This window comes from Triturus cristatus, chromosome 12, assembly GCF_964204655.1.
Source record: "Triturus cristatus chromosome 12, aTriCri1.1, whole genome shotgun sequence".
Lineage (NCBI taxonomy): Eukaryota > Metazoa > Chordata > Amphibia > Caudata > Salamandridae > Triturus > Triturus cristatus.
Window position 1 is genome coordinate 767,636,948 of NC_140595.1, and position 25,876 is coordinate 767,662,823.

Consider the following 25,876-nt stretch of genomic DNA (forward strand, 5'->3'; position numbering starts at 1 on the left):
AGCAAGTAGCGAATCATACCCACATCTGTTTGTAACAAAATTAGTAGAAAATGCCCTGCCCCCAGTAAAGAATAGAGTATTAAAATTCGAGAGTACCTGGCAAGGTAACACTCCATCACAAATGTTACAAATGTTACAGTACCATCACAATAGAATTAGAGAGGAACAAGAACATGAACACAGACGCATGAAAGACACGAAAATGAAAATGCTAGTTTCCCAGACAGTTCCAGCTGAAGGACATAAAAAGGGTATGACACATTCCGATTCAACAGGACCTGTAAAAGGGACATGCAATTATTGTAAAAAGCCAGGTCATTACGTACACGATTGTCCAGTTTTAAAACATAATATCGCTATAGGTAAAACACAAGAAAGATCACGGCCACTCAGACAAGATCAGTATGAACAAGGAGCTCTGCAGCATGCCCAGGCCATGCCAGCCGCACAACAGTCTATACAGTTTGTGCCAGCTGCACCAGCGCTGCCTGTTGCTGCCACACAGACAACAACACGACAAATGTATCAGACCGCCCAGTATGAATATCCTGAGTATCAGCGTTACGCATGAACTAGCCTAGAGAGGGAAGTTGACTCACCCCTTATCGAGATTCCTGTAGATCAAGAAGGACCTTATGTACATAGTGAATTATTAGGCCAAGATAGAAAATTTTTACTCGATACAGGGGCAAGTCGAACAACTATAAAACGTAGTGAAGTTCCAGGGGCACCCCTCTCAGGCTCACAGAATATTTCCCTTGGTTTTTCAGGAAAACCTATTGTTAATGAAGTATCACAGCCACTTCCACTTACGATAGGACCTCTGACCCGAACTACAGATTTATTGCTTACTAAATCATGTCCAGAAAACTTGCTAGGAATAAAAACATTGAAAGCTCTAGGAGCCATAATATGTTGTTCTCCGGAAGGAGTAAGGTTGTTTTTACGTGATTTTAAAGGTCACTATGTGTCTAGAGACATGGATCCCCGACTGCAGACTTTACCTACACATCTATGGGCACAAGGCCCTACTGATGTTGGTTGCATGAATATTACACCATATCGAGTCACATTAAAGGCAGGAGTGGTGCTACCACGAATGCGACAATATAAGTTACCACCAGATGCTGTAGTGGCTTTACTACAAATCATTGACGAGCTCATTGCCCAAGGAGTAGTTGTGGAAACAGACTCCAATGTATGTAATTCACCGATAATTCCGATTCTTAAACGAACAGATCCAAAGGCCCCGCCAGTATATCGATTGGTTATTGATCTGCGCGAATTAAACAAGTGCATTGTGCCACAATTCCCTGTGGTCCCAGATATCTCGTCATTACTGACAGCTATTGATTCCGAAGCCACATTCTTTACTGTAATTGATCTCAAGAATGCCTTTTTCAGCGTCCCAATAGATCCGGAGAGCCAATATTTGTTCGGATTTAGTTTAAATGGACGTAGCTTTAAATTCTCACGCGCACCTCAAGGATTTACAGAAAGCCCCAGCATCTATAGCCAAGCACTGAAACGAGAACTAGATAGTATCCACATGCCAGTTAACACTGCTCTGCTCCAATACGTCGATGATCTGCTGATCACCGCAAGAAGCGAACCGGAATGTGAAAAAGCATCACTGACAGTTTTAAAATTTCTAGCCGAAAAGGGGCACAAGGTGTCCCCTTCTAAGCTGCAATTCTGTGTCCAGCGAGTTATTTATCTTGGACACTCGCTGTCCAAGGAGGGAAGGCAGCTTACACCCGACCGCATTCAGTTAATAGCTAACATGCCAATACCCAAGACACAAAAGGAGGTGCGGGCTTTCATAGGTCTCACTTCATATTGCAGGCAGTGGATCCCTCAGTATGCATTTCTAGCAAAACCACTCATTCAGTTAACCACACAGGAGGCAGCCACATCGACTGTTCTCCCTTGGACTCAGGAACATACACAAGCTTTTGAAAGCCTAAAGAAAGCTTTATGTCAAGCACCTGTCTTAGCAACACCATGTTACAGAAAACAGTTTACACTCTTTGTAAACAGAACGCAAACACAACACTTGACTATAGCGCGACTTACAGGGTACGAACTTACATTGTTTCAGCCACATATAGAAATCAGACGCTGTAACACATTGAATCCTGCCACACTTTTGCCAGTAACCGGAACAGACCCACTAGCTCATGACTGTATTGAAGTTATTACAATCACGACGAAACCCAGACAGGACTTGACAGATGTCCCATTGTCAGATCCAGACCTGACATTGTATGTAGATGGTTCATGTATGAGAACAAGTACAGGAGAGTTAGTGGCCGCTTACGCAGTCACAACAGATACTGAAGTCATTGAAACTAATCGTATAAATACTTTGTCAGCTCAAGCCGCAGAGCTCATCGCTCTGACACAAGCCTGTATTCAAGCCACGAATAAAAAAGTCAACATATACACTGATTCACGTTATGCATTCGGAGTTGTACATGACTTTGGCGTGCTGTGGCGAGAGAGAGGTTATTTAACTTCCCACGGTGCCCACATTCAGCACGGACCCCTCATTCATGCCTTATTAGATGCAATACATCTACCCACGGCAATATCAATTATGAAATGTAAGGCTCATACGAAGGTTACTGATATCATTTCCCAAGGCAATGATCTAGCCGACAGAACAGCTAAACAGACTGCTCAAACTCAAACATCCGACATGACAAAGACAATAGTTCCGACACCGACACAGTGTATGACAGTTAAAGATCCTACTCTTGACGTAATTGACATACAGACACATGCTACACCAGACGAAATAAAGAAATGGACTGAATTAGGAGGGATCCAAACGGACCAAGGATGGATGATGAAGGAAAAGTCTGTATGGTTCCTTCCTGATTCAATGGTCCAAGTTATAATTAACACTACACATAGTCCAGCGCATCTAGGAGAAAAAGCTATGCTAGACAGCATTCAACACATTTGGTTCAATAAACATTTACGAGCAGCAGCCAAACAAAAAGTCCGTACCTGTATGATCTGTTGCCAGTTCAACCCAGGAAAAAGCGTTCCCGTAGAACAGGGTGGATTTCATCCTCCTGATCACCCTTTTGAAGTGCTCCAGATGGATTATATCCAGATGGAACGATGTCGAGGATTCAAATATGTTCTCGTAGTTGTCTGCGCTCTGTCCCGTTGGACGGAGGCATACCCGGTTTCAGATTACACTGCCCCGACTACTGCCAAACAGTTGGTTCGAGAATTCTTCCCACGATACGGTTTACCACGTGTTGTCTACTCAGATAACGGCCAGCCGTTCTCATCCGAATTAATGAAACACGTTTCACTTCTGTTAGGATATCAGTGGAAATTCCACTGTGTCCGACACCCCGAGGCAGCAGGTCTCGTAGAAAGACATAATCAGATCCTGAAAATCAGATTGTCCAAAATATGTCGAGAAAAAGGTGTCGACTGGGTAGTAGCGTTACCAGTTGCACTCTTTTACATGAGAATGGTAGCACACTCTCGAACAGGGCTATCCCCGTATGAGGTGATCTTCGTCAGACCACCAAATATGTGGGGGACGCCTGTACCACGCAAAATAACTGATGTTGACTGTAATATGCTGACAGATTACTTGGCTTCCTTGATGTCTGCACTACAATCTTGTCGTTCACAGGTAGCTGCAGCCTTTCCCGACAACACTGAGGTGAAACCCCATGACGTAGTTCCGGGTGATCTCGTATTTGTGAGAAATTTCGACCGAAAGACTCAGCTGGAGCCCAGGTGGAAGACACCCAAGTTGGTTCTGCTGACCACAAGAACAGCCGTGAAGATCGAGGGCCGCAAGGGCTGGATTCATTCAAGTCATATCAAGAAATTTCATGGACTATCCTCGGATATAGACATTGTGCCCTGCACTCCCTCACAGACTGATTCAAAACTTCCTTTGGTTGAAAAGACTGAAACCGAACTCTATAAAGTAAAATTGAGGCCTAGAACGTCAGACAATTTGATTGTTTAAGTCCTCTCCAAGGTGAAGCGGTTGAATTTGTCTCTGACATGTATCCTCTAGACCTGAATCATGGACAGCCGCGGAAAATGTTGAAACGACAGGCGTATTGTAAATCACTGCGTAGCCACTGTATAGTGACATTATTAATTTTGTTTTCCTTAAGTCTTTTAGTAATTACTGCAAGTATATTGTTGCACATATATTACCCTATTGCCAGAAACGTTTACAATGTTACCGCAGAACATTCTTTTAGTGACTTACCTCCGCATGAATTGTCTTATAGACTCGCGCTGCGCAATAACACTTTCATTAGTATGTTACATCATTCCCATCAGACTAGTAATGCCACCAATTGTTGGGTATGTGGCCGGCTCCCTCCCTATCAGAATTATGAAGGAGTCCTGCCATTCTTTCCACACCCATTTACACATAATGGCTCCTGTGGAGCATGGTTTAGTTTAATCAATTCCATAGACTCAGACACAGCAGTTTACCAAGATCATTGGGTATGGGGAAACCTGAACCTAGTTTTATTCGAAGTCTGTTACCCTGACAAGGAGGGTCGCCACAAAAGAACAGGAACTGATCTAGAAAATGAAGTATATGGATTAGGTAATTTTACACCTAATCTCATGATTCTAAATGTCGTATCCGAAGTTGAACTAGTCTTACCCACCATGTCAGTATTCCCAGCGAAGGGTGAATTGTGTGTAAGAAAGGTTGGTTCCATACATATGGGCCATAGTAAATGCACTACTACAGTAGAATTCAGTGATCAAGGCAAATCTTCATTTAGAGCTTATCGCCACTCCTACTTTATATGTGGTCAGACTGCATATATGCGTCTACCTCTAGATTGGGATGGTACCTGCTACATTGCATTCCTTTTGCCACCTGTTTTCCTAGCTCCTCCTGATTATTACAGAAATATTCATTTAGTACACAACAGAGAGCGGAGAGATCTCCCAATTGTCGATTACACTGAAACAGCATGGGAAAAATACACAGATTTCAATAAAGGCATCTTTCCCTATATAGGTACTGTTACTAATAGTAAACTGATACGTAGATTAACTAGAACCCTTGAAGCAGTAGTGAATGAAACTATTTCCGCCCTAGGCAATTTAACGGAAGAGCAGTCTGCTATGCGGATTGTTGTGCTTCAAAATCGTCTTGTCCTTGACGTCATCCTGGCTGATAGAGGCGGAGCTTGTAGGGTCATCGGATCAAGCTGCTGCGTATTCATACCAGAAAATTCGCCATCAGTATATAAAGCCATAACTCGCCTTCATAAGATTGTAAACCAGATACCCCAGAACCCAGGCACTTGGACTTGGTCCAGTTGGTTTTGGAGTGTGATATCAGCCTGGGGATGGAGAGTTCTATCCTTCCTAGGTATTGGCCTTCTCATACTATTCAGTTGCTGTCTATGTCTACAATGTGGACCAGCGATCTGTGGTCTGTGTGCCACATCGTGTATTCCACCACCAAGATTTCATTCGTCACGGAAGAAGAAAGAAGAACAAATGATGCTATATGAACAGATCAATGGATTAATGAAGATTGATATCTCTTAACGGGCAAGTAGGGGACAAGGAGGGAATGTGGAAATATGGATTTTTCTGGTCAGTTATGTCCCCTATCTTGGACCCCAACGGTTCTATGTGCATGTCACAAGTACATGTATGTTCCCTCCAGTTCCAGTTATGAAGACGCAAACACATGTGCGTCCACCGTCAACATGTCCTCTGTCAGATCCGCCATGAATAGGCCGGATATTCCATTCCTAAATATGAAAGGCCACCGGCTTTATATGGCTCAGTTACTCCATTTTACAGTCCAGGCAAGTAGGCCCTGATTCTGTCATCAAACTCTTCTTGCCTTCTGCCTCTGAAAGCTCCAGTCTGAGCCTGCATCTGTGACCATGAACTTTGTCTCATTCTCTGCGCGGCTCACGAAGCCTGACATCAGCCTATTCTCTGCCAAGAACTGTATTTCACCTTCGAATTATCTGCTTCCCCCTCAGCCGATGCATTCCTGCCTAGTAGTTTAAGTAAACATTCTTCCAGTTACCAAGCAAAAGGCCCGGCTTCTCTGTCCTGATGCAAGTAATTCATAGCCCTGTTACCAGGGAATATTACTACCCCCTCGCATTTAGTGTAGACACTTAGACGCTTGTACACGCACGCACAGTCAGTATAGGATAGATTCTGTCCGAGAGTCCTTCTTTTGTGGATAACATAGTTCTTTAAACATAGGATGTTAGATATGATTTGGGATTAGGTTGACTTGACCCCCCAGACTTTTTGTCTCCACATGTAGAGCTAAATGTCAAGTCCCCTTCACCCCCTAGTTACACGTCAATTACACGTCATGCTGCTGCGCGCGCATCTAGGCCACGTATTATCTTATAGATCCACCTATATGTGACATCATAACCAATTACGTTCCTTTTTACTCCTTGTTCCACCCATTTTTGGTTACGCAGATAAATCGTCATTTTCCTTATCAATTGTTACGCCTACTGCATTCGCTTCATTGTAATGTATGTACTATAAAAGTCATTTCATGTCAATAATGTATGTACTTCACTTCCTGAACCCCCGTGGTGATGGAACTTGGAGCAACCGATTATAATCGATCACTGGAATAAAGCCCATTCCGAACCTCTAATACCACGGATTCTGCCTCTCATTTTACTGAGCTATTTTATTATGTTTCTGTATCAAATTAAGTCCAGGTAAAGGAATTTTATTTACCACAAAAGGATGAAGAACGCACACTGTCAGAGATAAGCAGGCTTGTTTACCAGAGTTTAAAAAGATGTAATATGTATTTTGTGTACAATTTATCAGCTGCATCCAATAGCGACATGGGCCATAAACAGAAGAGTACTCATGTGGTCCTTTGTTATATACGAGCAATACCAGGCTCCCCCCTCCTTGACTTTATTTATTATGCAAACATTAAATAGACACACATTGAGTACCAGGTCTAAAAACATGAATTTGGGTTACTTTGAATTATTGTGATCAGAACCCTATCAGGTCTTTGAACCTGCAGGGATTTAGCAGATTGAATTAATTTAGTCACTACATTTTCTGCAAAAAGAAGATGTTGATGAATGCTATATTTCTTAATAATAGGTAACTGATTATTAACCAGGTAATAGGAATGGACAACATATTACTCTTCAAAATATTGTTAAACTAAACTGAAATAATCTGTTTGGCACATTCTTTCCTATTGATTTCTAACAAAGTGCCAAAAATCTTTAAAATTCCCCTTACTAAATGGTGTGTTAATACAAGACCTGGCTCATACAGCTTGATTTTCCTTTTTTCAATGAGACAACAAACTCAATGATCAATCCAATCCAGGTATAATGTTGGAATATTGTGCTTCAGATTTCTAACAATAAGGACTGTCAGCATATCTTGGACATTGTTCATAAAGACATCAAGCTGGTGTATAGTGGTCCAAATAGGACCAGTGGTCAGGTCCAGCAAATCATGCAGCCATACATCAATCATTCCCGCAGAGGTGCCATCCATCTTAATTTCCAGTTGTGTAAAGCCCTGGCATCTTGCAGAGTGCTTTTTTATGATCTGTTCACAATTAATTTTTATTGAAACAAGTCATGAAGTGTGATCACTTCTGGCTTTTCTAGCTAAATGTGTAGAAAAAAAACATAATCAACTATTGAGGAAACACAACCTTTGGACCAGGTACAGAGGCCTGGAGATCTACCTTCGGTTCGACTATTTAATAATGCTTAATTTAACTTATATGCCCATTGCAGCCACATTGTTATACGTCCTCTTTGCGTGGCATCCGATAACACTGTTTAAAAGTGAAGCTGCGGGTCTGCTTGTTCCAGTGATAATACATATTTAAAACATATTTGTTCATAACAAGGTTTCATTCTCAAACATAAAGTTATGCCTTTACTTCTCCTCTAGGTCCCTCTCTCTCTGTGCAGTCCAAGTTGTTCTTCTGGATTCAGAAAATCTGCTCAAGAAGGAGAGCCCATCTGCTGCTTTCAATGTGTGCCATGCCCTCAGGGAGAGTTTTCTAACCAAACTGGTAGGTTGCCAGCAGAACTGAGATGTGAATACAGAGTCCTACAGCAGTGATGGTGAATGACCTCTAAAACCTTGCATGTCTTCTTGATATTTTAGATTCCACTGAGTGTTCCAGCTGCTCCTGGGATCAGTGGCCCAACAAGAAACAAGACAAATGCATTAAAAAGACAATAGAATTCCTTTCATATGAGGATGTGCTGGGAGCCACCATGGCAGCTGTCAGCATCTTCTTATCTTTGATGACCTCTGCCATTCTGGGACTTTTCATTATTTATAGGAACACCCCCATTGTCAAAGCCAACAACCGCTCCCTCAGCTACCTCCTCCTCTTATCCCTTATCCTATGCTTTCTCTGCTCAGTGGCGTTCATTGGTTACCCCACGAAGGAGAAATGTCTCCTCCGCCAGGCTGCATTTGGCATTAATTTTGCTTTTTGTGTCTCTTGCATTTTGGGCAAAACCATCATGGTGGTCATTGCATTCAACGCCACTAAACCCAATAGTAACATAAAGAGGTGGGCTGGACCTCAATTGTCTCTTAGGATTGTTATTGTTGCTACTTTATTTCAGATTCTTCTTTGTATGATTTGGTTGACTATCTCACCCCCTTTTTCACAGTGTAACACACATGCACAACTTGGAAATATTATAATTATATTTCTGGTGCATGTTGGGATATCTCGGGATTCTATCCACTATCAGTTTCATTGTGGCCTTTCTTGCCAGAAAACTGCCTGATAGCTTCAACGAGGCTAAATTTATCACTTTCAGCATGCTCACCTTCCTCAGTATTTGGATATCTTTTATTCCAGCCTATTTGAGCACTCATGGAAAGTACATGGCGGCCATGGAGGTTTTTGCTATCTTGGCTTCCAGTTCTGCATTGATTGCTTGCATATTTTTCCCAAAATGCTACATCATCCTGTTGCGATCAGAGATAAACACAAAACAATACCTAATGGGGAGAGGGGCCTACCAGAGAAAAAAACTGTAATAATTCCAGAGTTTCCATAATGTATTGGACGACATATTGTTTCCTTTGCAGTCTATGTAACTTGCAAGTGCCGTATGACCGACATTCTTTTCAAGCATTGTATAAAGACCTGAACAGTCTTCAAAGAATAGAATTATTCAAGTGGCTCTATGCGTTTCTGCATAAGAACATGGCATCATTCTGTGCCTGAAACACATTCCAACATAATCAGAGTGGCAAACTATGGAAGCAATTAAAACAGCATCAATTAACTGGAACAAAGTAGTCTGTAAACAAGGCAGTCCTTTTATTTGATGGCATCACCTGAATCTTATTATGTTGAATTTCACTTTTGTATCTGACGCGAAAGATAACACATCCACTTGGAACAAAGGTATAAGTAAAGTATTGACATTGATGGATAGGCGTGGTACCATATTCAGTGTAATCGATAGTAGACATATCCACAGATAGATAGCTGAGATAACACATCTACTGTGAGCAGAATTAAAGATAACACATCCAGTATGAGTGACAGAAGAGATATCAGATCGACTAATCAATGGTGTAGATTATGCAGGCGATGTGATTCAAAGTAGAAATAGCACATCACTTATGATCAATGCTAGTGGTATTACATCCACTGTAAACAATACTAAAGATAATATATACACTGTCGTCGATAGTAAAGATAAGATTCCTACTGTGAGTCATATTAAAGAAAACAATAATAGAGTAATCCTCTGAATCTCCTTCATTTGGGCCAGCCCATTCACTGTGGAAAGAGGGGTTAAAGGACGCAGTGGGAGTTAAACACCTGAGGAAACAGAAGAGCACAGCAGCAGAGCATTGAGACAAAAACCCCTGCCACAAAGTAAATTTCATACACACACCAAGTGATCATCTTCCGATAAGACAAGACAGCCCCCCCCTGCTCAGTCATGTGACTCATGTCACCCACTGCATCATGCCAAAGGGGGAAAAATCTAATGACCTTTTTTGATTGGGCATTATAAGATCAATAAGAGCACAGGGGAGCATGGGCTTTAACTCTGTACATGATATGGGTGAAGCGTGGGAAAACTGTTTCTAATATTTTAACAATCTTTATTAGTTTTTTACATAATATTTACCCTAAAACCACCATCTCCTACCCACGGCCCAAGCCATTATACAGAGAAAACCAACAAATGCTTGAGAAATACAGCAGTTAAGCAAAACAGACTCATTCAAAGAGTGAAAAAAGAAAGGAAAAAGGATGCTATGGACCGGATATCAATCAGCCTTCTCCATGGGATTCCATCAAAGGAGCACATTTGTGCAGCCCCCTTTTATGAGGCTGAGAACATTTCTAAGCATAAACATCCTTTCAAAATGGTACACCGATATTAGGCAGCCCAGCCAATGATTAAAAGATGGGGGAGCAGGTAATAACCAAGCTGTCTTCTAACACAGTCTGAAAACTGCCATTGCGAGAAACAAAAACATAGAATGTGGCACAGGGGAAGATTTCTGTTCATGAACCCCTGAAACAATTAATTGTGATGTGGCCGAAACCCTCAATCTCAATTTAACCTTGAAAAAATCATTTAGCTCCTGTCTTAGGCTCACTAACTCTGGACAATCTGCCAACATATGAACTAAATCAACTCCAAACAGTTGACAGCAAGGACAGTTTGTACTGCCCACCCCACCCCCTTTTTGCTGATTTTTTGCCAGAGTTATATATAAATTAAACCAGGTCTTGTAGTGTTTGATCTGAAGGTTGGCGGATAACAGCGTTGATCGAGCTAGTTCCAAAGAGAGGAGGCTATCCCTCTCAGTGACCCGAATACCTGCCTGCCAATGGGCAACATGTTACCCAATATCATCTCCCAACCTATGATTTAGCAATTTGTAAATCTTTCCGATCGGGGGTCCAACTCCCCTCATCAGTTCCACCAAATCAACCTTATTAAACCCTTCACCTCCACCCTTTTTCTTCCCAACAAAATTTCCACTTTGCAGAAATTTGAAAAAATCGTTATTTCCTAGTGAAAATGTTTTAACATCATCAAAAGTAGCAAAACCATCCTCATCCAAAAAATCCCCAAGGATGCATGGGCCATTGTTCTTCCCCCACCATTTAATGTGTGAATCATGAAATATATCTGGTAGGAGGGGGGTTTTCTTGGAGGGGAGAGTAAAAACATAACCGCCCAATCCCAAGTTATTTCCGGATACTGGTCTAAACCTGGGTTGCACATGATAGGGTGTTGAATCTTACTTTTTTTTAAATAGCCAAATTCGAGCTGGAAAACAGTTTCTGTTGTTCAAGGTGGGTAAGTTTCCAGGCAAGTACTGATCTAATGTCTACCCTTAATCCCGTCTTCAAGAAGATTCATATATCTCCCACTTCACTATGATCAAACTGAGTGCTCCAGTATGAGGAAAGTTTGTGGCTGGAGAAAAGCCTGAGAAGGACACTTGGAAGACAACCAACTCAGACCGGTTCTGAAGATAGACACAGTGGATCCACATCCTCTGTCTAAAATAATTGTATAAAAGAGGGACCCAAACCACTCCACTTTGTTCAAGTTTCAAGTTCTTTGTGACAAAGGAAGGGAGTGCTCCGCAGTGTATTCAAAGGAGTGGGTCAAGAATGCACCCTTGCTTGAGACCCCTGGAAGTATTGATTTTTAAACACTAGGGGCCTCATGTAGGTAAATATAATTTACTGATTCTTAAATACCGAACTTTACCGAATCGGTATTTATGAATCGGAAAGTTATATGTAGGTAATAATTCGGTAATAATTACCGATTCGGTAACATTGGATATTAAAGTATCGGAATTTACCGAATCGGTAAATACCACCTCGGTATTTACCGATTCGGTAAATACCGAGGTGGTATTTACCGAATCGGTATTTACCGAATCGGTATTTACCGATTCGGAAAAATGAAAACACATGACTGGATGAAACAGCCAATCCTGTGCAACCACACCCCACCCAACCAGGAAGTGGCCACACCCAGGCAGGTGCACACAATCAACAGACCCTGGAGAGGCTGGGAGTGGAGAGGAGAGGCAGGGAGCCAGTGCCTGATTATGCAGCTCAAAACCACTATGTCCAGCCAGAGGACACAGAGAGATGGCGGGGAAAGGAGGAGGAAGCAGAAATTCAGCCCCAGGGAACTCCAGGTGCTAGTGTAGGAGGTGGTGAAGCAGCACCAGAAGCTGTTTGGGAGGCAGTCCCTGCAAGTGCCAGAGTCAGAGAAGCGCAATATCTGGCTCGGAATCCAGGCGCAGGTCAATGCGGTTGGAGTGACCCCCAGGGACATTGAGGTCCTGAAAAAGCGCTGGTACGACCTGAGGATCGTCACAAAGAGGAAGATGGGGGAAATACAGAAGGAGGCCAGCCGGACAGGAGGTGGAATTAACAGGGCACCTGCCCTCACCGAACTGGAGGAGCTGGTGGAGGCCACAATAGAGCACGAGAGCGTTGTGGGCCTTGGGGATGCCGACAGCTCTGCCAGAGCCGCCACCCAACAAGGTAAGACAAATGCACAGCTATGTAGCCCCCCCTACCCCTATCCCACATCCCCCATAGTGAAATGAGTATCCCACTCCAGTCCATGTGTTAGTGCAGACAGGCAATGCATTATGGGAGATGTAGTCAGGGAAACCCCAACCATGAACTGAATAGCACAGAACAACAATGCATGGTACACACATTAGCCAAAAGGATGCAGGGGACAATGTGAGAGTGTTACATACATTTATTGTGATGCTAGCAATGCAGGGCTTCAGGCACACTGAGCCGATGTTGCATTTCTGTCCACAGATGTAACATCGCGCAGGACTGCACATGCTACAGGAGAGAGGGCACACCGGCAAGACAGGTCAGCTCTGGCCAGCACAAGTTCTGCCCAGGGAGCATTGCCACAGCCACCATCACCACTACCACAGCCACCATCACCACCACCACAGCCACCATCACCACCACCACAGCCAGCATCACCTCAACCACAGCCAGCGTCACCTCTACCACAGCCAGCATCGCCACTCATGTTTGAGTCACCGGCCACATCACCGCCTGCATTTGTGCGTTCGAGGAGGCGTGCAGCTGCCAGGTTGCGAGCGTTAGACACCACATCTGACGACAGCAGGGGCCCGGAGCCAAACACCATGCCCCAGGATGGGAGCCATGCCACTGTGCCCTCCACCTCACAGGGAGAACACACGGGTGCAAGATGGCGCCGCAGGTCGCGGGTGCAGAGTCCACCAGCAGACGTCGACAGCCATGGGGTCTTCTCGGGTCTCGAGGGCAACATGCTGAAGCAACAGCGCCTGCAAACAAAGGCAGTCATGTCAGTGCAGCGACATATGCAGGGACTGAAAACAACTTTTGCCAACATGGACAGGAACATCAGCACAATGGCGGTGGGGATGGGTGAAATGGCAGCGGGCATTCAGGACATCTCCCAGTCCATCAAGCTGTTGTGCAGCAAATATGATGCTGACAGAGCTGCACGGCGCCGGAAACGGCAGAGGAGGGACAGTCACACCAGGGCACTCAACCGGCTGGCAACTGCCACGTCACTACTCTGCCGGCACTCTGTGTCTATGCAGGAGGGCCTGTCACACTGCAGCAGCGACGTGTCTCGGGGGATGGTGCAGGTCACAAGTGCTATTGACTAGTCAGGCGACCACAACTGGTGCAGGGGATGCTGCTGACAGCATCGACACCAGCAGCAGGAGCAGCATAACACCCCCGGTCCCAGATACCCGCAGGAGCAGCAGGCGGCTTGGGGCTGGCACTAGTGTGGAGGCTCAATCCGTGCCATCCCACACTGGAGCGCGTGGCCGCAAGCATTAATGCAGCACCGCATAGCCAAAGACTATTGGGTGACGTAACCCTGGACTTACTAGTTGTACTTACGCAATGTTGCCAGAATGGCATGTTTTTGGTGTTGTGGCGTAGTGCCGCATTAAAACTACGTCATGACATACAACAACTGGCTGTATCCCCTTACTTACTCAGAAATAGTTGCATGTGATCTCTGCCCGTCTCTCTCTCCCATCTGTTGCTGTTGGCACTCCAGCAGCGTTGGCCTCTGGCTGACCTGATTCATCCTCATTGTCCTCAAAATCTTTTAGTTCCACCTCTGTACCTCTCTTCGTGGCAAGGTTGTGCAGCATTGCACAAGTGGCAATGATCTTGCAACAGATGATGGGTGTGTACTGGCGTGCGCCTCCGCTCTTGTGGAGGCAGCGGAACCTGCTTTTCAATAGTCCAAACGTGCGCTCCACCACGTTGCGTGTACATTTGTGTGCCACGTTATATCGTCTCTCACTCTGGGTTGCTGGGTGTAGGTAGGGAGTGAGGATGAATGACCGCACGGCATATGCACTGTTGCCTAGGTGAGTAAAAGGGAACCATCAGCCACATGCCTCAATACACTATGATTTGCAAGTTTCATGGGGCGTCAGTGTTACTTACCTAGCAGGTATCCCTCTCCAAATTCTCCGGCAAGCAGTCGTGTGTAGATCCCACTGTTCTGGAAGATGTAGGAGTCGTGGGTGCTCCCAGGAAACCTCGCTACAATATCAGTGATGATATTCCCTGCATCGCAGATTACCTGCATATTGATGGAGTGGGTGGACTTTCTGTTCCTGTAGATGTGCTCAGTGGCAGCTGGTGGGCAGATTGGGATGTGTGTGCCATCAATACAGCCAATGACATGGGGGAACTGTGCCATGTGATAAAAGTCAGTTTTAGTTTTCTGCAGTTCAGCCTGTGTGTTTGGGAAGCTGATGTAGTGGTGCATTCTCTGCATCCTTTTAACTTTTCCCAGTGGAGCTGCTATACACACAATCGAATACGTATTTAAAGTCAACAAAACAGAACTATAGCAGGTGCTTTTTTGTGAATATTTATCTATTAGCACTGATAAAGCTTTAAATATTCGTCACAGTTTCCAATCCTTTAATGAAACCCATTTGGTTAGATGGAATTACCTGGTTCTCCTTGAGGATAGTTTTGAGAGTAAAACTCCAGGAGAACGTTTGGCATCTGTATTTTGTAGGGTGATTAATAAGTAATTGCCAGGTTGATCCCAATCTCCTTTTTTTGCATATGGGCACAGTTAACAAAGCCTTCCTTGATCGACGTCACTGATCTCCCGACGCGACTCCGGGAGCAACGCTTACCTCCAGCTTCATTTTATACGGAACCTTGGCAGTCCCTCTGCCAGCGCTGTGGACTCTGCGCTTTTTTTAAACAAATATTAAACTTTCCTACCTGCTTGCACTCCCGAGCGCCTTCCGCTCCTCGCTCTCCTCCTTTGCCGGCTGGTCACTGGAGCGGGGCGGGTGAGGTCGACATCTTGGACGCTCTGGGGTTGGCGGTGCAGTCTCTTGGTCCCTCCCCCCCTGGCTGGTATATCAGTTGCCTGGCTACCCCTTTGGCCAGCTTGATCGACGTCACTGATCTCCCGACGCGACTCCGGGAGCAACGCTTACCTCCAGCTTCATTTTATACGGAACCTTGGCAGTCCCTCTGCCTGCGCTGTGGACTCTGCGCTTTTTTAAAACAAATATTAAACTTTCCTACCTGCTTGCACTCCCGAGCGCCTTCCGCTCCTCGCTCTCCTCCTTTGCCGGCTGGTCACTGGAGCGGGGCGGGTGAGGTCGACATCTTGGACGCTCTGGGGTTGGCGGTGCAGTCTCTTGGTCCCTCCCCCCCTGGCTGGTATATCAGTTGCCTGGCTACCCCTTTGGCCAGCTTGATCGACGTCACTGATCTCCCGACGCGACTCCGGGAGCAACGCTTACCTCCAGCTTCATTTTATACGGAACCTTGGCAGTCCCTCTGCCTGCGCTGTGGACTCTGCGCTTTTTTAAAACAAATATTAAACTTTCCTACCTGCTTGCACTCCCGAGCGCCTTCCGCTCCTCGCTCTCCTCCTTTGCCGGCTGGTCACTGGAGCGGGGCGGGTGAGGTCGACATCTTGGACGCTCTGGGGTTGGCGGTGCAGTATCTTGGTCCCTCCCCCCCTGGCTGGTATATCAGTTGCCTGGCTACCCCTTTGGCCAGCTTGATCGACGTCACTGATCTCCCGACGCGACTCCGGGAGCAACGCTTACCTCCAGCTTCATTTTATACGGAACCTTGGAAGTCCCTCTGCCAGCGCTGTGGACTCTGCGCTTTTTTTAAACAAATATTAAACTTTCCTACCTGCTTGCACTCCCGAGCGCCTTCCGCTCCTCGCTCTCCTCCTTTGCCGGCTGGTCACTGGAGCGGGGCGGGTGAGGTCGACATCTTGGACGCTCTGGGGTTGGTGGTGCAGTCTCTTGGTCCCTCCACCCCCTGCCACGCCCTGTCTCTGTCATTGGTGCCTATAACATGCCCCTTTTTCCTCGGCAGCGCAGCGGCCGAGCGCAGCGGGCGTGACGAAGGCGCGCCGAAGTTGCGCCTAAGTTAAGCCCGTCTGCGCCCGTCCGCGACGGGCCGGGACCAGGGGCCATGGACTCTGCCTCTCTGCAGGTGTACACCTCCGCTCAACTGCACTCCTACAAATTTGCTCAGCCTCTTACACCCTCACTACTGCTACACTTGGACACGCTTGGCATTTTAGTTTCAGACCCTCTCCCTTTGCTTGATCCCTCTGTTCCGCTTGTTTCTATTTCTCCCAATTCCGCCACTGCTTTCCTATTTAACACCCGGTCAGCTGTGAAACATCAACTGGAATTATTTAACCTTTTGCACACTGAGTCCCCTGATTTTCTGTTTCTCACTGAAACTTGGTTTTCGTCCGACTCTCTTCCTGACGTCCTGGCTATCCTCCCCTCCTCCTATTACGCCCTCCGGTCGGATCGCCCTGACGGCAAGATGGGTGGCGGTGTGGCCATGATCGTTCGTTCCAGCTTACAGTTTCAGCTTCTCCCTCACTCTTCTATATCCAATGTGGATTTTCTGGTTGCTCGTTCACTTAATCTCCCTGTCCCTCTCACGGTTGTCCTTATGTACCGCCCTCCCCAGCACATGCCCTTGTTTGTTGCCACCCTTCAGGAACTCCTCGCAACACTCTTGGTTAACAATTCTTCGGTTCTCCTGTTGGGGGATTTTAATTTCTGGCCAGGTGACCCAAAGGAGGATTTGTCCTCTAAGGATTTCTCGCCTACTCTTCAGTGCCTTAATTTTCATGCCCATGTCACGGGCCCTACCCATGTCCAGGGTCATACACTTGACCAGATTTGGTCTTTAAGTTGTACGCTTTCTCCCCCTAGCATTTCTCCCTGCACCTGGTCTGATCACTCTCTCATTTCCTTTTCCATCACTCTTGGTGTTCCTGACAGGCCCTCCCTACCCAAAAATCTTGTTGTTCGAAATTGGAATCGGGTTGACTTAAACACTCTTTCTCTCTCTCTTGCTTCTTCCACTCCTGATCTTTCTGAACTCCCTCTGGATTCTCAAGCTGAAGCGCTTAACACCTGGCTGTCTTCCTCTTGTGACCAGGTCGCTCCGCTTAGGAAAACTAAGGCCGTTCGTCCCTATGACGCTCATAAGTGGTTTAATACCGAGCTCAAAGCCTTGAAATTAGATCTGAGACGCTCTGAGCGTTATTGGAGACGAAATTACTGCCCCGCTCTTCGGGTCCAATATAAACATCTCCTCTTGGAATATAAGCGAGCCGTCCTCCTGGCCAAAACAAATTACTTTTCTGAGAAAGTGGCCCTCTCTGCCAATAAATCCAAGGAGATTTTCTCTTTGGTCAAAGATCTGGCGTTCTCGGATCGTACCAATTCCACTCTTATCCCTTCTCAAGACCTCTGCTCTTCGCTCAATGATTTCTTCATCGAGAAGATCATCAAGATTAAAGGTAACATCCCCCTGCTCCCTCCCCCTACCCCCACTCCCTCTTTTTCGGTTCTTTCTTCTTCTCTTGATTCTTTTCCCCCTATTTCTTTAGACACATTTCTTACTTTGCTCACTAAGATCAAGTCGGGCTCTCCTGCCGACTGTGCTCCGGCCCGGATTTTAAGAGCTCTATTTACTAATTGTCCCTCTCCCCCTCTTTCTTTCCTCAATGCTTCTCTTGCCTTGGGCTTAGTCCCTTCTTTCTTTAAATCCGCTATTGTTCTGCCCATTTTAAAAAAACCTGGCCTTGACCCTTCACTTCCTTCTAATTTCAGGCCTATTTCCCTTCTTCCCTATCTTGGCAAGATCTTAGAAAGCTATGTCACCTCTTGCCTCTCTGCTTACTTTGAGGAGAACCATGTCCTGGCCTCTCATCAGGCAGGCTTCCGTCGAGGCCACTCCACTGAGTCAGTGGTTCTGGCTGTCCTCGATGAGCTGAAATCTAAGGCTGATTCTTCTCTTCCTCAAGCCTTGGTTCTCCTTGATCTCTCCGCTGCGTTTGACACGGTCGACCATCGAGCTTTGAAAACTTTTCTGTTCTCTCAGGCGTACTCCTGCTAATCCCTTTGGGTTGTCCCTGTGACTGTTGTTCTTGCTACCAGCGCCAGGAAGCCGCTTGGCCGCATTGCGCTTAATGAAATACTTTTTTCATTTCATTTCATTTCCTTGTTTCTGGTATAAACGATGTTTCAACTGTTTTCTTGTATACTCTCATGGGGTATTCTGCTCATAAAGTGAGATTTTTTTTATATAAAGCAAAAGGAATCCTGTTGGCACCGTTTTTTTGTGTTTGAATTAATTTAAACACTGTAGTGTCTGTTATATCCATTACGTATTCCAAGTTCTTAGTTTCCTTTATTATATTGATAGGTCTGGTGACCTTTTGTGTAATCTCCCAATTACTAGTTAGGTACGTTGTTAAAAATCCTATCCAGTTAGTGTTGCTTAATGTAGATGAAACCGTTGTGTTGGTCAATCATGATAGGACATTTATCAATTTCCAGTTATTTTTTTTACTTATGTACAGCACCTTAGCCCAGAGTGTTTATTTTTCTTGTTTGTTGCTTCCCAAATTAATTTCTGTAAGTCAGGGTTTATGCTTTTTAATTTTGATTGCATTACTGTATCATCTGGACGCTTTTTTGACTGTCTCCGTAGCCTTTTGCGGTTTCTTTTTAGATTACAATTTGTGTGTGTTAGCTTGATTTTTTTTCTCACTTTATCTTGATACATTATTTGATGTAACAACTTTCAATTACAGTCATAGACTCCTCTTAAAAATGTTCCTTAACCAATCTGAGTGCTAATATGTTGATATATAGTTTTTTATGTCGTGTTCATTGCAGCTCATGACCAATATTTTCTGACAATGGTCGCTACCATTAGTTTTGTCAATTTGAAAAGATTAAATCTTATTGAATAGATTCAAGGATGCTATAGTGTAATCAATTCTTGATTTATTGCCATGTGATTTATATGTCCATGCTGGTGGAGTATCTTGTGGACACCTTCCATTTAAAATTCTCAATCCTAGCGATTCTATACCCCTTAAGAAATGTATTCCAAATTTACCTCCTGGAATACTTATTACCGTAGGTGTTGATTGTTGGGGTACTGCCCATAGATGATCTTGTTGTTCAGTTGAGTCATCTCTTGAATAGGGCGATAGCAGATTTAAATTGAGATCCCCAAGATAATATACTCAGTGTATGGGTACACAATCCTTTGCTGAAATACAAAGTTAGTGAGATTACTAGCCATGATTTTCCTTGATCTTAAATTTTGATGGATATATACATTTGAAGCTAGTATTGGATCACTGTGTTTTTTTCCTATATACAACAATTTTACTATTCAAATATTATTTTCGTTTACAACTATTAGTTCATGCTCCAGTTTCAAATCTATCTGAATGTTGCTAGGCCCCTAATAGGGTGCCCATATTTACTATGTTTAATTGCCGGCTGAAAATATCCTTTAAAACCTTCCAGCTTTACTGATTTAGTAGCCCAAGTTTCTTATCATATGAAAGTTAACTGACATCAAAGCTAGGTACTCATTATACATTTTGAGCGTACCCCATTTATAGTCTTATTGTTTCTCTGTGATTATGTTTTTCCTCTTTGTATCTCTTTACATTATTTTGTCAAGGTTGCGTTACCCCGTGAAGGGCTACTATAATCCATCCTTTATTCAATTTTATTGTCCTTTCTTCTTCTATTTGTTTCGTTTTTGTTAGTGAGTTAACTGTTTTTCCAGTAGAGTTCTTCAATATTGAGAATACCTGGTGCTTTATATTTTGTTGATATTCTGTTCTCTCTTCTGAGGTGAATGGACTTGGGTACGCTAGTTCAGGGGGCCTGCGAATTTTTATTCCCCATTTTATAAAGGTTTAATTCTCGTTAAGGATTAATTCTGATAAGTGTATGGAATTCAGAGTTATTAATGTTATTTCATCTTTATCTTCTTTATTTGGGAGAAATTCAATGGCTTCTATATTTTCGCTTGTTATGTTTTCTAATGAGGTAATTGCTTTAAAAAGTCATAAAATATTTCCTCAATTTAAAATATCTTGTCTACCCCTGGACTGGTATTCTGGTTTAAAAATAAGTTTGGCGTTACCCCTGTTTCTTTGTTTCTGTCCATTTAAATGGCTGTATGTTCTTTCTCTGATTGTATATTTATTGACTCTGTCAAGCATTTTTGGAACCTGCTTCACATTCTTTTTCGAACTATTATTCAACTGCTTTGTACTTTGTTGGAACATAATTGTTCTTTGTATGGCTAGGGTAGAATATTCACCTCTTTCATCCATTTTTTCCGGGTCTTACGTTTTTATTTGTATATCTGTTTTTGGGAGTGATACACAGCTTTTAGGGGCAATAATCTCCTGTATTGGTTTATAATCTAAATGCAACCAAACTTCTCTCTTTATTTCATTCACATTTGTCCCTTCTCTCTCTGTTTTGTAGGATTGTGTTCCATTTTTTCCTCTGCCAGAGGTAGTTTTTTTTGTCGTTCACCTAGCACACTATTTTCTTTGTGTTGCTCGATATGATTTTTATCTCTCTCTTGTTTATAGAATAAAGGGAAATATTTTTAGATTTTTTCTTTAGTTTTGCTGTTCTGGTTAACAGAATTTTCTTTATCTTCTTTCCTAAATATATCATTATCTGGATTCAGACTGTCTATACTATTCTGCTTTTGTCCTATTGTTTGGTTTTGTTTATTTATTATACTTTTAATATTATTCCTTGCTTTTCTTAGTTTTTTCCTCTTTGTTTTGTCCCACTGAAGAGAGAAGAAATTGTTTGCTTTTCTCCTTAATCTACAGTTTTTTCGTCTATTGGCAGAGTCCTTAGTTTTTGATCATTATTAGAAATTGCCCTTTCTTGCTGCTGGTCAAGAAATATCTCCGTTATTCCCTTTTGCCTGTTGGACATTTCATACTGTAATGTATGTGTATTCAGCAGACTCATGTTGATTTGTGATTTTGTGTTGTCTGTTGGTTCCATAACCCCATTATTGCCCTTTTCCAGTCGTTTATTTGACCTTAGGGTTTGTAGATTCAATTTTAGGTCCTCGAGTATAGTGCTCATCATCTCTGGAACAGTGGCCAATGTATTGATCAGTTGGGCACATGTACAATCTAAATATGAAGTTTAGCTTGTGTTTGCACTCGCAATAATAAGTTATATAATGTGGCCAATTTCTGGTCTATTCCGCCCACTAAATTTGCCATGACATTTAGCGGATCAATTTGGAACTCCATTTTGTTGGATTGATACCTAAGAGATTCCAGTGTCAGGTGTGAAGTTCTATAGAATATGTCCCATATGGCCATACCATGACCATATATATATATGACCAACAGCTCCGCATGCCGCAACTCCACTGCTCCCGCTGCTCCTCTGCGCTGCTCTGCGGTCCAGACTTTAGCAATCAATTCCTCAATTCAGATCTCCTATGACTGTGTCAGTTATTTTCATCATTCTCATTTCACTTAGAGCTTTTCACTTGTCTCTGGGCCGCTTCTTCCAATTCAACTCTGGTCAATAGGCCTTTTTAGTTGCCTGAGAGGAAGAGGGGTTAACAACAATCTAATCATGAGGTACAGTGTGATCATAAGGACCACACAGTAAAAGTCAGAATCAGTAAGTTGAAGCTAAAAGATTTATTACAAACCGAAAGCCAAACTAATATAAATCAATTTCAAGAACATACTGTAAAAGTACAAAATCATTAAAAGTAGCCCAAACTGCCATACAATATTTGTCCTCAAAAACAAAGAGCATAAAAGTATGTCAGTAGCTGCGATACAAAATATGAGGAAAATAACTTGATGGCTGGATGAATGATTCTGATCCTTCTTTCCATACCTGGAAAAGATTAGCCAAGCATAAACCCTACACTAACCTGTGGATAGGAAAAACCCTATTCAGTCAAGGGAGCAAGAAAGGTGTCAGCATCAGAACCTCTTTAGAAGTTCTATAAGTAAGAAGTCATGTATAGCATGAAATCACACAATCGGAGATGTCAAGAGAGGTCAGTACCTCTCCAAGTCTAAAGGGAATCTGGCTAAACCTAGGGTGGGTTCACTAATTAAAATGTGCATAGAATATTTGAGAAAACATGACCTCATATACATCATAATATGTTTTCCAGTTCCCAGAATAGAACTGACTGTCATGAACACTACCTTCGTTGATAGTACTAACTGGTATCACTCCGTTTGTTCTTCATTTAAAATCATTTGATCTTGCCAGCTCTTCCTTGCCTCTCTGTCTCTAAAATACAATGTGCCTTTCACTAATTAACATGCAGAAGAACAACTTTTATGTTAATTTTAAACATCTCAACTGCAGGCTTATGGCCCACAATCAGATTTCTCTTTAAAACATATTAGTTCTGCAACCTACATATAGTCCAGTAAATGAAATCTTTAATAATAAATTGAGCTATAAAGTGTGCTGTACTGTGTCATGACAAGGCAGCTGCTCATTATGTAGATTCAGCCCTGGACATGCACAGTCATGCGGCAGAAGTCCCTCCTTTATCTCTTTTTGCCGGACCCGCATTTTACAGTCTTTGGCAAGGAAAGCGGCTGCCAGATCTGCTTTACGCATATACATTACCATGATGATGGTGTTCTGACCGGTCAATCTGATGGGCAGCACCACGTTGTGATGAGACGCACCAGCTGCTCGCAACATAGACTCATCCCTGGATGTGCACACTCATTCAGCAGCCATCCTTCTATTATCACTTTTTGCTGCCCCCACAGCCTCATAGTCTGTCCCAGATGTTCTGCAGAGCAGGTTGGATTTGTTCCCTCTCCGCTAATGAATAAGGTAAGACTTTAGCCAAAGCTCTGCGAGTTAATATGAATTTTATCCATTTAAATTAGATTTTTGTTTCCTATTTTCTACATCATATTTTTGTATTTCAGAGAATCCTTTTGGATCCTTGAAATGTAGGCTCCTTGTTAATTCACAATGCACATGAGTTACTCCACATAAGGTAGGAGCGGTGCAAATTCTAATTCCCTTTATGCTTGTTTTTCAAATTAAATTGTCAGATTTATAAAATGTCGTAAATTAAAAAAATGTGATGTAGGTCAACATTGAGGACCCCAACCCCCCACTTTGCATAGTCTTGGCTATGTTTTGATCCACCTTTATCTGCACCAAGTTAGATTCAGGACCTATTAGATTCAGGTGAGAATATAATGTCTGTTTTCACCCATGTTTTGAGCATGGTTGGAATTTTGCCCTCTCGCTGACATATGGTAGCCTTCATTATACAGGCTGTTTTGAATTTCTTTTGTCCTGAAGAAGACCCATTGTTATGTTTTTTACCTCCACACTTTCCATTGAGGGTCGAAATGTCGATGATAAGAACAGGGGTTCCATCTTTGGGGTCTATTAGGATGGGGGTCGGAAAATCTCCCTGACCGCCATGGTAGCGGGAAAAGACCGCTTGCAAAGACTGCGGCATAACCGCCTGGTCCAATTAGGATGCTCCGCAGTCGAAATCTGACCACGGCAGTCGGATTCTGGTGATTAACATTGCGGCGGTCGCTGCTGCCAGCAGCACCGCCGCGGTGTGGAAAGGAGCATGTCATGCATGTCACTGCACTGCATGGCAGGCACTGCACAGTGCCTGCCACCTGCTACAGGGACATATAGGGTGTACCATGGGTACCCCCTGTGCACCCACACACCCCCCAACACATTGGGGGCCTGCAATGGGTCCCCAGAGACATTGTCTGCATGCCTTTCCATGGCGGTTCCACCGCCGGCATCATAATCGTGCCGGCGGTGCTTGGCCCTGATTCGCAGCAATTGTAGCGGTCCAGCTCCAACCGCCAGGCAAGCGGGTGGACTGCAACCAGCGGAAAAGTGGCATGCTAATGGGACCGGCGGATTTCAGGCTTGCGGGGGCCATCCACCCGTCATTAGACCCCCAAATGTCTTACATACCTGCAGCTAAGGAATAAGGATATCTTTGAACACTTTTTACAGTGATGAATGGATGCCCAATTGAGTCATATTATTGTATCATGTCAAGTGTCCTTTTTTCTGGATTATGTCTTATTTAATGCACCTTTTTGTATGGCACTTATATATGTAATTATGTATGTTTCCTCACATTATATGAATATTAAAATAGTGTGAATGTTATATCCTTTGTGTTTGTCTCATTATCGCAACGTAGATAATGCACCATTGATTAACTCTTCCCAGTATATCAGGATAAATTTCATTTTCCATAAGAAATAGTGCATTTCTCGACAAAACCGTTGTTGTTGTATACTGTTAATTCCCCAAGTTCTGTGAGATGCTGAGATACCCCATTATTATTATTAAGTACTCCTATATATGACACAACAACTAATACATGTTATTTTTAAGCAAATACGACAAACTAGTCATAATTTATAAAAACATTAAACACACATAGGATCCACTCTCACGAATCCCTGGCGAATGCACTGTATTAAATGCGTTTTAGCACACCACCTTACAATCTAAACATATAGAAGATTAATATCAGCAGTCCAGATGTCTCTGAAAAGGAAGAAATGTTAATATGCATATGTATATTTATCAAAACATACAAAGGATGCAATTTCTATACCTTTAGTGCACCACATCTCATATGTATTATTGAACCCATGATTACATAAGGCCAAAAGTAAACATATATGTGACGTAGCCAAATATTAAAAGATGGAGTCAAAATAATGCTTCTCCACTTGTTTAATTTTTATGGGACTGGAAACCTACCTTTCCAGCATTTTAATGTCAATCTAATTGTATTTTACCTGATTCTTATTTTTATGAAATGTATTGTATTGTGCTTGACTTTTATGATTGTATTTCCTAAAATCGAATAGAGAGTATTGATGATGATGATGACCTAAATTAATGTATAGTGACTAGTACACCAAAAAATAGTAAATCTGCAACCACAGACTTAGTCCATCTAAAGGGTGGGCACATTGATACTTTTTGGAATTCACAAACATTGGAAGCAGTAGGCTTGTTAAGCTGGAACAGTCCCAGGTTTCCAGGCATAGTGCTGGCAATGAAATGCCCAAAAGCTGATATGATGAATGCTTGCAAATAAATAAATTAGTGGTAATCGCTTAGGGTAGCATTCCAAGCCAATGTTGTTTGCCTACTGTGCCACTGTAGACAGAAGCTCACTCAATGCAAATTGGTACTGACCCTGTTCCTCATGGAAACAAACCATCACAAACCTTGGTCATCTCACCTCTCTACCCTGTAGCCCGCTACTTTGTTAGTTGGTAAATTTGAAGATCATACCCCACAAATATCACTGACTAATCTACGCCCCTGATGCTTGGTTTCATATTCCCTTACACAGTGTCACCTGTTCCTACAACAC

The 25,876-nt window shown here is 43.3% G+C and overlaps 1 pseudogene; it reads left to right on the forward strand.

Annotated features, from left to right (window-relative positions):
* The window catches only part of LOC146782773 (extracellular calcium-sensing receptor-like), a 60,666-nt pseudogene extending 51,588 nt beyond the window's left edge, over positions 1-9,078 (forward strand).
* The last annotated feature ends 16,798 nt before the right edge of the window (positions 9,079-25,876 follow it).